At 41.3% G+C, this 14,660-nt stretch overlaps 1 protein-coding gene and 1 long non-coding RNA gene across 30 annotated transcripts in view; both read right to left on the bottom strand.

Moving 5' to 3' along the window:
• The window catches only part of TPD52L2 (TPD52 like 2), a 167,454-nt gene that overhangs the window by 111,407 nt on the left and 41,387 nt on the right, over positions 1–14,660 (bottom strand). The gene's annotated exons all lie outside the window — the stretch shown is intronic.
• LOC146812577 (uncharacterized) lies at positions 4,944–8,465 on the bottom strand. Its single transcript, XR_014965960.1, has 4 exons — positions 8,364–8,465; positions 5,544–5,623; positions 5,354–5,441; positions 4,944–5,049 (listed from the first exon to the last, which is right to left on the bottom strand). It is a non-coding gene; the product is annotated as an uncharacterized LOC146812577 (long non-coding RNA).

Here is a 14,660-nt window from a genome sequence, read left to right as displayed (position 1 = left end):
CGGGCACATTATAGAATTGCTTCCACTGACATCAGAACACAGTCCGTTATGGCTGAATCTTTTTTTCCATGATTGAACCAAGTAATTGCATGAACTTGTTTAAGGTGCATGGATGTTCTAAGAGGAATGAGTTTGTCATAATCTTTGACAGCGGGTTGATATGTTATTTGGTGAGAGTTGAGATTGCCAAATGGCTAAAATTGAGCTCTGAGCGAATCACATTGGTTTCAGCACCTGCAGGTGGTTGACATCCATTTTGTGGTAGTGTCCAAGCTTTTGGGGAGGTGGCTTGGGTAGGTAAGTTTGTTAACTGTCTTTTGTGCAACTGGCGAGGAGTCATGTTTGAGAAAGATTTCTTCACACAAGGACCCAAACATTAAATTGACAGTGTTCCAACACCCGATTCATCATCAGATTATATATATATATATATATTACCTACTGGCGGTCGCCAGTAGGTAGTTATAGTTAGGACCACGTTTCCATAGGAAAACCTCAACATTCTATTTTGAATAACTTTGGCGCCGGTCGACGAATCCTCGCGAATTTCTCAAAATAGGTGGGGCGCTACGCTCCGCTCCTACCCTGAAAGTCTCGGGGGGATTCGTCAAGCGGGGGCTGAGATAAAAGGGGGGTCCCAAAACGCGTTTTTCCCATGCATTTTTCCATAGGACCTTTAGAACGAGCTACAGCCCGAACGGCTGAACAGAATTACTAGAAATTTGGCAGAGAGGTAGTCCCTAGGTCAAGGAAGTGCCTTTTGTAGGTTTGGTGTAAATCTGTTCAGTAGATTCTGAGAAAATAGCCTTTAAATCAATATATATATCTGAGCCCGCTTACGGTACGCTTACCGTACGCTTACCGTACGCTTACCGTAAGCTTACGGTGGCGTGCGCGAGCGTGATTCTGATTGGCTCTTAGATCTTAGTAAACATTCGAATCGGCCGAAACCAGGAAGCGGCGTCCGCCATTTTGTCTCTCGCACTGAGTGTTGTTTATCAAACATGATGGCCAAAAACATGTTACGGGGCTGTTTTGACAACTCCCTCCCACATAGTCATGTTGAGGGAGTCCCCAAACATCCCCCAAGAGCAAAAACGGTTTTATTTTTTTTTCGGCAGTTTCGCGGGGTACGCTTACCGTACGCTTACCGTACGCTTACCGTAAGCTTACCGTACGCTTACGGTAAAAAAATAAAAATAAAAAAAACACTATCCACACTTACCCCACCCCCTGTGCTTTTGGTGGCCGCAGGCCACCAAATGTGCAGTGCTTATTAATAGAGAAAAAAAACGTAATTTTGGCAACATGAAATTATAAAATCGAAATAAAAAAAACACTATCCACATTGACCTCACCCCCTGTGCTTTTGGTGGCCGAAGGCCACCAAATGTACAGGGCTTATTAAAGTTGATAAAAACCGTGCACGGAACGAACTGCGTTAAGTGGGCGCGCACGCCACAAATGGCGTAAAGTAACTTAGCATTTAAAAAACCGTACAAATTCACTGAAAAAACCATAGGTTTCACACACGTTATAGTTAGGAAATAGCATTTAAAAAACCTTGCTAATTCACTGAAAAAACCATAGGTTTCACACATGTTATAGTTAGCTGGACATTTTACTGATAAAAAACCAATGAAATTCCCCCGTTATAGTTACTGTAGGCAACTATAACTCACGCGACCGTAATCCTCTGCTGATGACATATGTGTCTTTATGAAAAAAAAATATTTGTAATATATGTATAGCTAAAATTTAATGGAAGAAGATATGGGCAAATAAGTGTCTAAATACAGTATTAGCATCAGCAGAGGATTGCGGTCGCGTGAGTTATAGTTGCCTACAGTAACTATAACGGGGGAATTTCATTGGTTTTTTATCAGTAAAATGTCCAGCTAACTATAACATGTGTGAAACCTATGGTTTTTTCAGTGAATATATATATATACATACATACATACATACATACACACACACACATACACATACACATATACACACACATACATATACATCCAAGTTCTGGTTTGCGCAAGGCTGGCGAGTGCACGGGTAGTCCCTCACTATTAACTACAATTTTCTGCTCTCAACAAACAAAAAAGCTCAGACACTACAGTATGCCTGATTCTTCAATTTAATAATGCGTCATGAAATCATTAAATTGAAGAATCAAGCATACTGGAGTGTCTGAGCTTTTTTGTTTGATGAGAGCAGAAAATTGTGGTATTATATATACACACACACACACATATACACATACATATATACACACTTATACACACACGCACACATATATACACATGCACACATATATGCACACATATATACACACGCACACAGACATATGCACACAGACACATATGCACACAGACACATATATATATATATATATACACACACACACACACTTATTCACATATATATATATATATATATATATATATATATATATATACTCATGCATACACATACATATATACATACACACGCCCTACTGGCAGTAGCCAGTAGGTAGTTCTACTTAAACCTAGATTCCATAGGAAAAGTATTTTTGACTTGCCTTTAATGTTAGTGTCGTTTGACCAATCTGCATGAAATTTTCCGAAAAAGTGTCAAAGTAGGTTCTGTGTGACAAGGAAAGTTGGGGTGAAATCAGTTTTGAGGGGACTGAGAAATAGGGGTGCGAAATAACGGTGCATTTGTAATGTTAATTTCCATAGGAACGCATTGTTGAACCTACAGCCCGAAGAGCTGGACGGAATTGCACCAAATTTGGCAGAAAGTTAGATGTTGTTACGCAGATTGTGCTTTTTGTTATTTGGTGCAGATCCGTTCAGTAGTTTTTCAGAAACGCAAGTTGAAAATTATACTCATATCTCTGGTAGCGAAGCCTTTGCGAAAAAAGACGAGCCCGTGCAGGGAAATGCACCGCTCTGATTGGCTGCCAACGCTTCAAACAGGAAGTGTTATCAGCCATCTTGGGACTCTGCTTCACCGAGTCCCCCCCCCAAAAAGTGAAAATAAAGTAAATGGGGCAAGGCAGGAATACCCTGACCCCCCCAAGCCATGATGTTGGGGTCTCCCTGGGACCCAGCCTCAGCCAAAACGTTTTTTTAAACAATTTGTGCCAAAATCGCGATAGCCGCAAATTTGTAGCAAAAATAAATACATTTTTTTTTTAAAAACAAGCACAGGCTCCCACGCTTGCTTTAGACTAACCCGGTCGGCTTGATCCCAGGGGCATATGCTAAATATAGGAGGGGGCACATAGGGCCCCCCTCCTTGGGCTTTTCAAAACACCGGGACTGCCACCTCCTTAGGGCACTTTCAATTATGAATGCGGGCGGGCCGCCCACTGCCCTGGAGACCGCCACCTCCCCGGGGAAATCAAGGTTTCAAATGATGGAGGGCCTGTGTGGTCCTCCCGCAGCCCCGGGGACCAGCACCTGCCTGGGGCAAATACTTAATGAACTGCAGGGGGCTCGCTGGGCCCCACTCATGACCAGGGACCACCACCACCTCTTGGCAGAAAACAATTAATGGAGGGGGCTGTTGCAGACCCCCAGCCCCGGGGACACTACGTCCCTGAGGACATACAGAAGATAGGAGAGGGCCACAAGGTCCCCCCTCCTGGAGCTATAGATGGCCCTGGGGACCGCCACCCCCAGGCTGGCTCCTGAAATGTCCCAAGGTGCCTACCCTGGGACACTGCTGTTTGCTATGGCTTGGCGAGAGCATGGCTACCACCAAGTTATAGCAAGCGTTGCTCACTTTCAACAACCGGTCCCAGGATGCTCGTTTCCGGTCCAGGGAGGACCTGGCCTGGCAGTTCGGTCAGGACTGTTCCCATGGGGCACAGGTTCAATACTGATTTGCATATGGCTGGGTCCAAACTGGGGTGGCGTAGTGGGCAAAAGAACGATGAATTTAACCCAGATCTTTTGACTAGGGGAGAATGTCTGCATGGTCAGCATTCCGTCCATCATTTGTTTGCTGTAACAATCAACAAGCAAGCGCATACAAAATGCTCTCACTCGTTGATAGCGTGCACAATTGCTCTGACCCAGAGGGAACTGCATATTAGCAGTTCCTCTGTGTCAAAGCAATGCGGACTCCCACAGGAGGCAGGGTGCCTTCAGTCTCCCCCCACGGTCCCCAACAAAGTGGCCTGGCTCCATGGGATGGGGTCCACATGGCTGAAAATGGCCCGGGAGGGAGGCTGCGCGGCCCAAATTGGTCCAGGGGAGGGGGGACAAACGCCGCTCCCCTTCCTAAAAAGTAAATAAATAAAATGCCGGAAACTCGCCAGAGGCTCACCCCCTTTCTCCACTAATCTGCAAACATGCCTCCTGGCGCGCTCCAGTTTGAGGAATAAAGTCCTCTTGGCTGCTGAGGGTCCTTAGGGGCCAACAAGACCTCCTGTCACCTCCTGGCTGTTTGGAATCGAGTTCCAATATATATTGGGTCTCTAATTTTTTCAAAACTCCCTCTGTTGCTCCCTCTCCTATTCAAAGGCACAGCATCAATTAAATATTTAAAATGCTCCAGATTGTTGCTGTGCGTCTCCTTAAAGTGACAGGCAACAGGATATGCCTGGTCCTGATTGCTGATCGCCCGTATGTGCTGGAGTATCCGTTTGTGGGCCTGTAGCTTAGTGCTACAAACATAACGTAGTGCACAAGGACACTCCAGCACATATTTCACGTGGTCTCTCTTGCAGGTCAATAATTTGTTGATCTTACGGTCCTGATCACTAAAAGGTGTTGTATAATATATATACAGAAAGGAAGTTGGGTAACAGGTAAATTGCCCGGCGCTTTTAATCTCAGACACTGGTCCCCACCAGTGTTATTCAAAATATTCAACACAAAAACATCTGAGAACAATAATGATCAATATTTTCAATGATCCACAGATGATTAGTCTTCTCATTCGCTTATTTCATGATGTTTTTATTCTTGTTTCTTTTTTAGAAGTCAACAGTTCACAAAGGGGAATCACAGAAATTGCCAACACGTGTTTCGCGCCAGCTGCGCTTCTTCAGGGCTGTCATGTAAACAAAATTGATACACTTAGAATTAACTAGTCCATCTTGATCTTACATCCATATTTATACAATTCTAAATAATAGTAATGATAAAGGGTATTTTAACCTTCAGTACTATTTTCTTAAACAGAAAACAAAGAAATATACACGATATATAAACAGGTGAGTACAAGAACAAAAGGGAAAATAGGAACAGCGGGTCTGTCACAATTTTATATAGTCTTTTAGTCTTAATTTGCTAATTTATACATCTAAAGTCCACACCTCTTTTGTAGTGAAATTTAACACAGGAGCAGAGTTTACCTCATCTTCCATTATAGGTATCTCTTCTAAATCGTTAAGAGGAAATCTTCACACTTGATGCGGATACCCTATATTATGGTTCAATTTCCTAAAGATAGAGTTGATCCATTGTTAATTAGTTTACATATTATAATCCTAGTTATTTGACTTTGTAGTCTACACTAAGATTTGTCCAAAAAGATAATCTCACCTTATTTATGACTATATTCTGCAATTCTTGTAATAAAATTTAGTCTGTTCGGTAGTTCTGCTAACGATCCATGATGAGATCTATAAGTAAAGTTATTGACAATCTAATTAGTATCACTATGGTCATTGAGTAGTATTCCAAAAAGGGATTGCATTCATGAATTGTCACAAATTATTGATTAATGAAGTCTCATTATGTATTCTAAACCATTTCTTATAACATGGAATTAGAAAAAATGTAATACGTAGTAGCGTCGATATGAACTGCACTTTTGATCATATAAGAAAAAGGAGTTTGAAATCTGAATCCGCTAATGTTATTCATATTCTAACACTCTAGAGCGGCTATAGCACGAAAAATAAATTGTAAAGTAGCGTTGGTATAGACTGCTCACTAAACCATTCTAAACACATTACAATGTTAAAGCTTATTACTCATGAGTAAAAAGGGAGTTAGAATCTTGTAACCGCTAGTATTATTCACAATCTAACCTTTAGACCGGCTACGACGCTTATCGGGCTTTAAATGTGCCAGAGATCTCCTTACCGCTAGATAGAAGAGTAACTCGGGTTCAGACCATCCGTCGGTTTTCACAAGTAAGGCACTGTTGGAGCCTTTGCCGTTATATATACTCTCCTCCCTCAATTGACAAATTAAAAAAACGGCGGGAGGATGTCAACGTTCGCTATTAAATCTAAATCTCTCCTTAGCTTTATAATCATTTAATCTATATAAATGGTTCAAAGACACCATTAATTATATCTTATAGCGACGATTTCAAATACTAATTTGATACTATGAATTAAATATAAAGATATTTATTTTATTTGAAAAAAAATCATGTGAGCTAAACTAGATAATCCTAGTGATGTGAGTTTTCTAACTTATTAATCAGTTAAAAACGAACCCCAACACACCCTACACAGAGATGTCAATTATTAACAGTATGAGCTATCTGATTGATCCTAATAAGGTAATATTAATAATAAATCAAATCAAAAGTCATCTTCATATTTGTATGTTCCTAATTAAAGTAATAAGATCATCCATCATATTGAGTAGATATATATAGATTTATTAAGTCTACTTACATCTATTCCCAACTTAATTTGTAGGTACTAAAAAAAGACCACACAGTTTTTAGAAAAAGATACTCAAGAATCTATTTAATTTTAAATATAAAGAAATGAATAAATGTAATATTCACCATCAGCCCGAGGTTGGAAGCGAACCGGTATATGTTCACCTTACAGTTGTCGATCATTAACCAAGTGTGCTATCTAATAAGTCACTTAGAAATTAAATTGTTTATTGAAATATCTCGCACTTAGTAGAAGAAATTAATTCAAAACTCAAAGATATATATTGAATAGAAATCCATCATATAGTTATTAATGTGTGTATAAACTGAAATTAATTTTGGGAACATGATTTAGTTATGAATTGTTATTTAGTCACACAGTGCTGAAATTTGAATTTTATTAGTGTGCTAATCTGGCTTGAACCAAAATTCACCTCCCTTTGCACTGATATTGAGATCATTACACAGAGGGTGGGAGATCTATGAACAGTATAGATAAATAATATCTCATTATTGGTCTGACGTCTACAAAGCATGTTATAGGTCCAAGGACATTAAAATTTAACTTTAACTTAACAGGGTATAAATTTCTCGATCTACATTCAATCCAAACTGTACCACCTGTAATTTGTTAATCCAGAACGTTTCTCTGCATCTTAATTTCGCCTCTTGGTCACCTCCTCTTCTATCCATGGTGACCTGCTCAATGCCCATAAATTGGATATCTCCCAATTCATTACGTCTATGTTGTTCTTTGAAATGAACTGCAATTGGATACTTAGGGTCACAGTTTTTAAATCGCTCTGAGGTGTTCCATCCATCTAATTTTGAGCTTTCTTATTGATGAGCCAACATATATCTTATTGCATACACATGTAATTATGTATATACAATGACTAGTATTGCATTTATAAATGATTTGATTTTGAAACAGTTACTATTGGTATAACCGCCAAAAGTTTTTGTTTTATCTATAACATGTTTACAACAAATGCAATGACTACATCTATAAGATCCTGGTGTCAATTGATCATCAATACGTATTGATTTGTCACTTCCATGTATAGGATAGGATAATGTATCACTAGGACTTAAGATATTCCTTAATGTGGGAGCTTTTTTGTATACCATATTGGGTTTATCTCCCAAAAAATCAGAGATATCTTGATCTATAGTTAACACATCCCAATGTTTACAGAGGGATGTAAAAACCTTGTTATTACCTTCACTGTAGGTTGTGATATATCTAATTACTTCTTTTTGATCTTTAACTGATCTTGGTCTGTCTTGAAGTAATGTATCTCTTAACTTTCTGTGCTTTATTTCTAGCTTTATCTACAACCCTTCTTTCATATCCTCTTTTGAGGAATCTTTCAGTTATGTCTCGACTGATGTTTTGATCTTCATTATCATCGCTACAGTTTCTCTTGGCTCTCAAGAATTCACCATATGGAATATTGTCTGTCTTTTAAGATGTCCTGACCTAGCATGCAAAATAGAGTTGGTTGAGGTAGGTTTCCGGTAAAGTTTCGACTCTAGGCGTCCCTGACTAACATACATTTCAACATCTAAAAAGACAATTCTTTCCGTGCTGTACTCAAGGATAACTGTTATGTTATGATTATTAGTATTCAGATACTTGTGGAACAGTTTCAAATTGTCTTCAGTCCCATTCCAGATCATAAAAATCTCATCTATGAACCTGCCCCAATAAATGATATTGTCTTCAAAATTGGTACCTGATTTCCAAGCATGTTCCCTTTCATAGTGTCCCATGAAGAGATTTGCATACGAGGGTGCGAATTTAGCACCCATCGCGGTACCTGTTCTCTGATGAAACAAGTCATCTCTATAAGAGAAAAAATTATTAGAGAGGACTAGGTTAAGAAAATCCAGTATCATGTTAGAGTGTCGTAGGTAACTTGCTGATTTGGTATATAGGAAATATTTAACAGCCTCAATACCTTTCTCATGTTTAATGCTGGTATATAAACTATTGACATCCATAGTTACCAAAGTCATTCCTGTTTCCCAGTTGATGTTACCTATTTGACGTAGAAAATCCTTCGTATCTTTAATATATGATACAAGTGTTTGAACAAAAGGCAGCAAAAACATGTCTATATACTCTGATATATGTTCTGTCATACTGTTAATACCCGAAATTATGGGTCGACCAGGTGGTGTTAGGCCTCCTTTATGTATTTTTGGAAGAAAATAGATAATAGGGATCTTAGCTTTATCTACCAGTAAATAATTAAATTCATCCTTCTCTAGTAATTTTTTTATCTAAATAGGGTTTCAAGGTATCTAAAATAGTTTCCTTAGCTTTAGTGATTTGTACTAACTTAGCTCTACCATAACTTTCACAGTCTCTCAGTTGTTTCAAAGCTTCTTTGTGGTAGTCATCATGGTTCAAAATCACCACATTCCCCCCTTTATCTGCTTGGCAAATAATAATACTTTTATCATTACACAGGTTTTGTAGTGCTTGAAATTCACCTTTATTTAGATTGTATTTACTTCTACTGGATATTTCTTTATCAAAAGCCTTCATAACAAGGTTGGTAAATACATCAATTACATTCTCTCCTTTCGTGGGAGGTACAAACTTTGATTTAGATTTCCAATTACTGGGTATACTGTAGTCTCTTGTTATGTTCAAATCAACTGCAATATCTTCAATATCACAATTAGTCTCATCGTCCAGATTTACAAGACAACCAATATCACTAGACATTTCACTAATAGTGTTCTCAATACACACAGTTGGTTTCACATCAGATTTACTATGACAATATTTTTTTAATTTCACAGTTCTAGCAAATCGGTTAACATCAACTTTTGCTTGTAAATCATCCCATTTGTGCGAAGGTGCAAAGCTTAAACCTTTATTAAGAACACTTATTTCTTTTTCCGTAAGAGTTTTATGTGATAGATTCACAATAAGATTTTCTACTTTCTCATTACTGTTTCTCTCTGTAGTTGAGACCTGGTTCTTACTCCATCTCTGTTTCTGTCTTCTACGGTAGGTTCTAGTCCCCCCTCCTTTCGTACCGCTATTTCTCTCATATCCTGTTCTCGATCCCTCCCTCCTGTTTGAAAATGTACTCCGTATTCTTTTGAGTTCCTTTAAAAAAGACGAAGATCTAGCTCCAGCTCCTGTTTCCTCTCTGTTCGATGTATCCAAATCCGATTCACTACTGCTAAGATCAGTACTAGATGTAACCCCAAGTGTTGTTATCCTGGAAGTATCTTTGGTAGGAATCCTATTACTGCGCTCATCATTACGAAATGACCCATCAAACTTTCTGGCATAGGTGTACACCCTACCATATTTGTAATCTCTCTCATCTCTGGAGAATTTAATTATCTTCTTTTCTTTCAATTCAATTTGATAGAAATCCATTATCTTATCTAAAATCTCATAATTCTTAGCAGTATTTTCTGAACAATTGAGATTCTCAATTTCTTTCTTAGTAGACTCAATCTCAGTTAGTAATTTCTTTCTCTCATCTTCTGCAAATTCAATTAACATGATCATAAGATCCTTTGATGTTGCTTTTAATCTCTCTTCCCATTTCTCAGCCTTCTGTTCATCAAGGTCTTCTACAGCAGGAAAAATATTGATCCTAAGACCTCTAGGTGTCCTTTCAGAATCTAAGTATTTCCTAAGGGTCATAGCATCCCACCATTTGGCTGACTCTTTTTTTTGGAGTCTTTCTAATCTATTAAACAGTTCTTTCAGGCTTTTTTTGTTAACTACTTTGGCAGACCCATTTCCTATCACTAATGCTACTGAAAATAGATCCTTGGCTAGACACTCACGTTTGTTCCTATTTTCCCTTTTGTTCTTGTACTCACCTGTTTATATATCGTGTATATTTCTTTGTTTTCTGTTTAAGAAAATATTACTGAAGGTTAAAATAATTCTAAGTGTATCAATTTTGTTTACATGACAGCCCTGAAGAAGCGCAGCTGGCGCGAAACACATTTTGGCAATTTCTGTGATTCTCCTTTGTGAACTGTTGACTTCTAAAATAGAAACAAGAATAAAAACATCATGAAATAAGTGGATCATTGAAAATATTGATCATTATTGTTCAGATGTTTGTGTTGAATATATATATATATATATATATTAATGCCACAGGTTGCCCACCGGATTGGGGAGCACTCCAGGACAAGCGATACCATGTAGACCCAGTAGTACACGTACGTGTACTACTGGGTCTACATGGTATCGCTTGTCCTGGTCGCGGGGGTAGCACCGCTGCAAGAATCAAAGCGGACCGTTGAGCTGGGAATATGCCTGGCTTACTGCGGGAGGACTTGCACCGAAATTAAGACTCACAGGTTCACGAGGCCCATCTGCGGGCATGCATGAGAGATCTTCTGATGTCTGGCACCTATTTAAGGTTTAAACAGCGCAATATAGACACTACAAATACCACAATGCTGTGAGAAAATAAAGAGCCTATCAGGAGGCGGCATATTTAAAAAGAGCCTATCAGGAGGCAGCATATCATTCTTAAGTGATTGCGCAATTTGCTGGGTAAAAGGAGTGATCGACCTTCGAGAAAGCAAGAAGCGAAACGCGTCAGGTCGCACTACGTGTACTACTGGGTCTACATGGTATCGCTTGTCCTGGAGTGCTCCCCAATCCGGTGGGCAACCTGTGGCATTAATCTATTTGCGGCCGGCCCGGTCGCGGGGGTAGCACCGCTGCAAGAATCAAAGCGGACGGTTGAGCTGGGAATATGCCTGGCTTACTGCGGGAGGACTTGCACCGAAATTAAGACTCACAGGTTCACGAGGCCCATCTGCGGGCATGCATGAGAGATCTTCTGATGTCTGGCACCTATTTAAGGTTTAAACAGCGCAATATAGACACTACAAATACCACAATGCTGTGAGAAAATAAAGAGCCTATCAGGAGGCGGCATATTTAAAAAGAGCCTATCAGGAGGCAGCATATCATTCTTAAGTGATTGCGCAATTTGCTGGGTAAAAGGAGTGATCGACCTTCGAGAAAGCAAGAAGCGAAACGCGTCAGGTCGCACTACGTGTACTACTGGGTCTACATGGTATCGCTTGTCCTGGAGTGCTCCCCAATCCGGTGGGCAACCTGTGGCATTAATATATATATATATATATATATATATATATATATATATATATATATACACACACACACACACACACACATATACTTATACACACACACACACAGACACACACACACACACACACACCGGGGGACAATGATGGTGAGGGTACATTTGGAGGACAGCTGATGTTTATGTTTACATGCCTTCGAATATAGCTCAACTGTTCCTTCCTGTTTAAATGCTAAATGATTCCCGACAATGTTTCTGGAACATGTATATATGTTTTTATTTGCAGGAGAAAAGGAAGGGGGTCATTTCCAGCAAGGAAGTGTTGGCCTACCTGAATCCCCTACACTTTTCTTAGCACCACAGGGTTTTGATGTTATATCACAGACATGTTTTTTACAAACATTTCTTTCCATTTTTAGGTCAAGCCTAGCGCAGCGCGCACACGCTACACTATGGGAGGCTTCTTGTGAGCACTCCAAACTTCCCCGAAACTACTCTGTGTGGGTGTGGCAACTCCTACACATTTGATTGGCCTTTGCATTTGGCTTTCATTAATGAAAGCCCGCAAATGGCCAAAGGCAGGTGCATGTCCCACCCATGTCCCACCTCTTCTCTAAAGGTTCACTCCCACAGCGGTTTGCTCTCGGGAGCGAGCTGAGGCGCACAGGGTGGCAGCTGCATTCCTCCCTCGTCGTGGATCATGTTACCTATTAAACACAGCACGGTCGCTTTCACTTTCGCGGCCGTGCTGGTTTAATTTTTTGTTGCTCTGCTCCCGCCCCCCACCTGTTGTCCACCTCCCACCTTTTGTCCGCATTCCCTTTGTGTACATCTCCTTTTTACAAACACACATTCGTAGGAGACTGGATGTTTGAAGCTGGGGTGTGATCCACCAGTCCCTCACTAAGGGAGACTTTTATAAGCAGCAACGTAACGTGTAATGGAGTGTACCCAGCCCTACCAGCCTTTCACGGATAGCAATACATATTTTATTGAATTGTGTGTATTTTTGCTGCAAACGCGGTCGCTTTCACTTTCCGCGCTTGTTTAATTTTATGTTGCTTTTCTCCCACCCCTTACCCGTTGTCCGTGTTCATAATGCTCCCACCCCCCTCCCGTTGTCCGCATTCCCTTTGTGTGTGTGTGTCTCCTTTTTACAAACACGCAATCGTAGGAGACTGTCCTGCGTGGATGTTTGAAGCTGGTGTGTGATCCACCGGTCCCTCACTAAGGCAGACTTTTTTAAGCAGCAACGTAACGTGTAACCAACTGTGCCCAGCCCTACCAGCCTTTCACCCCTTTGTGTGTGTCTCCACTTGGGGTCAAATGTGATTTCAGAATGTCAAAGGTGATTTCATCTGCCTAATGTAAATATTTGTAAATGACCCCAAGGTATTTAGTAGTGTGTGTATAATAAAAGTAGGTTTACTTTTTAAGTAAAACGAAACTGACTGACAATCATTTTTTTTAGTGGTATTATTGCATACTAGAGGATGGTGAGTAATAGCCGACACAAACTCCCCTGAGTAGGCCTTGGACTACACTACCCTGAAAGAGTCAACTGCTAAAATTGGGTGCTTGTTTCCCATTTAGGAGACAATATTCAACATATTACTTATGGAGGCCTCATATTCGGCTAAACGAATAACCCGTCCCCCCAAAGGCCAGACCTATTGGCTATGCCAATGCTCGTTTGTTGTTGTCCATATGGACTTGTCAAAGGGCCTTTTAGTGTTGGCCATTCTTTGGTTGGACTCCCATTATAGCTTCCATGACTGACTTCAATAATTGGCATTAGTCAGATCTCCAATGTGGCCCCACTTGGTCTGTATTCAGATGGAAATAGAGCTTTAATATTGATAAGGTGATTTTGATAACCTTAAGAGTTATTCTTCAGTTTGCACGGATTACATTATGCAACCTTGGTTTCATTTTCATGTAAAATCTATTTAGATCTATGCAACTGTGTATGACACCGATGATATTCAAGTGGTCGCTTGATTCAGCTACTCAGTTGTTTTACTCATTCACACTTGTTTTTACTTTTTTATATTACATGTCTTGAAATTACACATAACTATCTTTGATGGGGGCGTGGCCAAGGGCGTCAAGATGGCAGTCGCACATTAGGAGTGCTCCGGACCCCTCCGTCATTCGCCCTGAATCCGCCTGCCATCGGGACCCCAGTGACCCTGCAACCCTTCACCCGCTCACCTGGAGGTCCAGAGGCCCCCGCTGTAGTGCTGGTTGTTGATCCTTGGGGCTGCGGACACCTCTTCTTTTCTGAACCTCCTTGCTGCGTCTCTTAAGATGGCGGCTTCCTCCGCGGCCGTTGGCTCCCTGCCCGGTCTGTCACCCTGTCTGCATTGCTGTGGAGCGCTTCATCGCCAGCCTCCTGGGATCGGCTGGCGGGATTGTGGATTTGCCCCCTCCTTTTCCCGGCATTGCTGCGGCTACGGCTGACACGGTCTGTGCTCGGAAGATGCCTGCCTGCTTGCTTGGGCTCCCCCCTGCATTTCGGGAGCCCGGACCTGCCTGCAACCGCCCTTGAGCTCTAGCTGTTTGGCCTGGGGAGGAGCTGTGGTGTCTTCGTTGCCCCCGACAAGGCTGTGATATCGCCTCCCCGCTGGAGGGGCCGCCGCCTTGCTCCAGTGGGCCTCCCCTGAGCTGCCGTGAATCCAGTGGACGGACTGGCTGTCAGCCGGATCCGGTATGGATTGCTGTTGCCTCTGACCCCTCTGGCAGCCTGTGGCGCTGTATTGTGGCCTTGGAGGTGACGGGCGCTGCTTGGACCTCCTGGGGGCCCGGACCACGCTACACTGGTGTCTGTGAGCCGCCGAGGGACTTTCCTTCCCCCCCCCTGCAACAACTGAGGTGAGGTGTTCACGCTGCTGAGGGGGTGTGGGCCTCTGGGGG

The sequence above is a fragment of the Triturus cristatus genome, chromosome 7 (genome assembly GCF_964204655.1).
Source record: "Triturus cristatus chromosome 7, aTriCri1.1, whole genome shotgun sequence".
Classification (NCBI taxonomy): domain Eukaryota; kingdom Metazoa; phylum Chordata; class Amphibia; order Caudata; family Salamandridae; genus Triturus; species Triturus cristatus.
The sequence above is the reverse complement of the archived record's forward strand: the minus strand, read 5'-3'. Positions and strand labels throughout refer to the sequence as shown.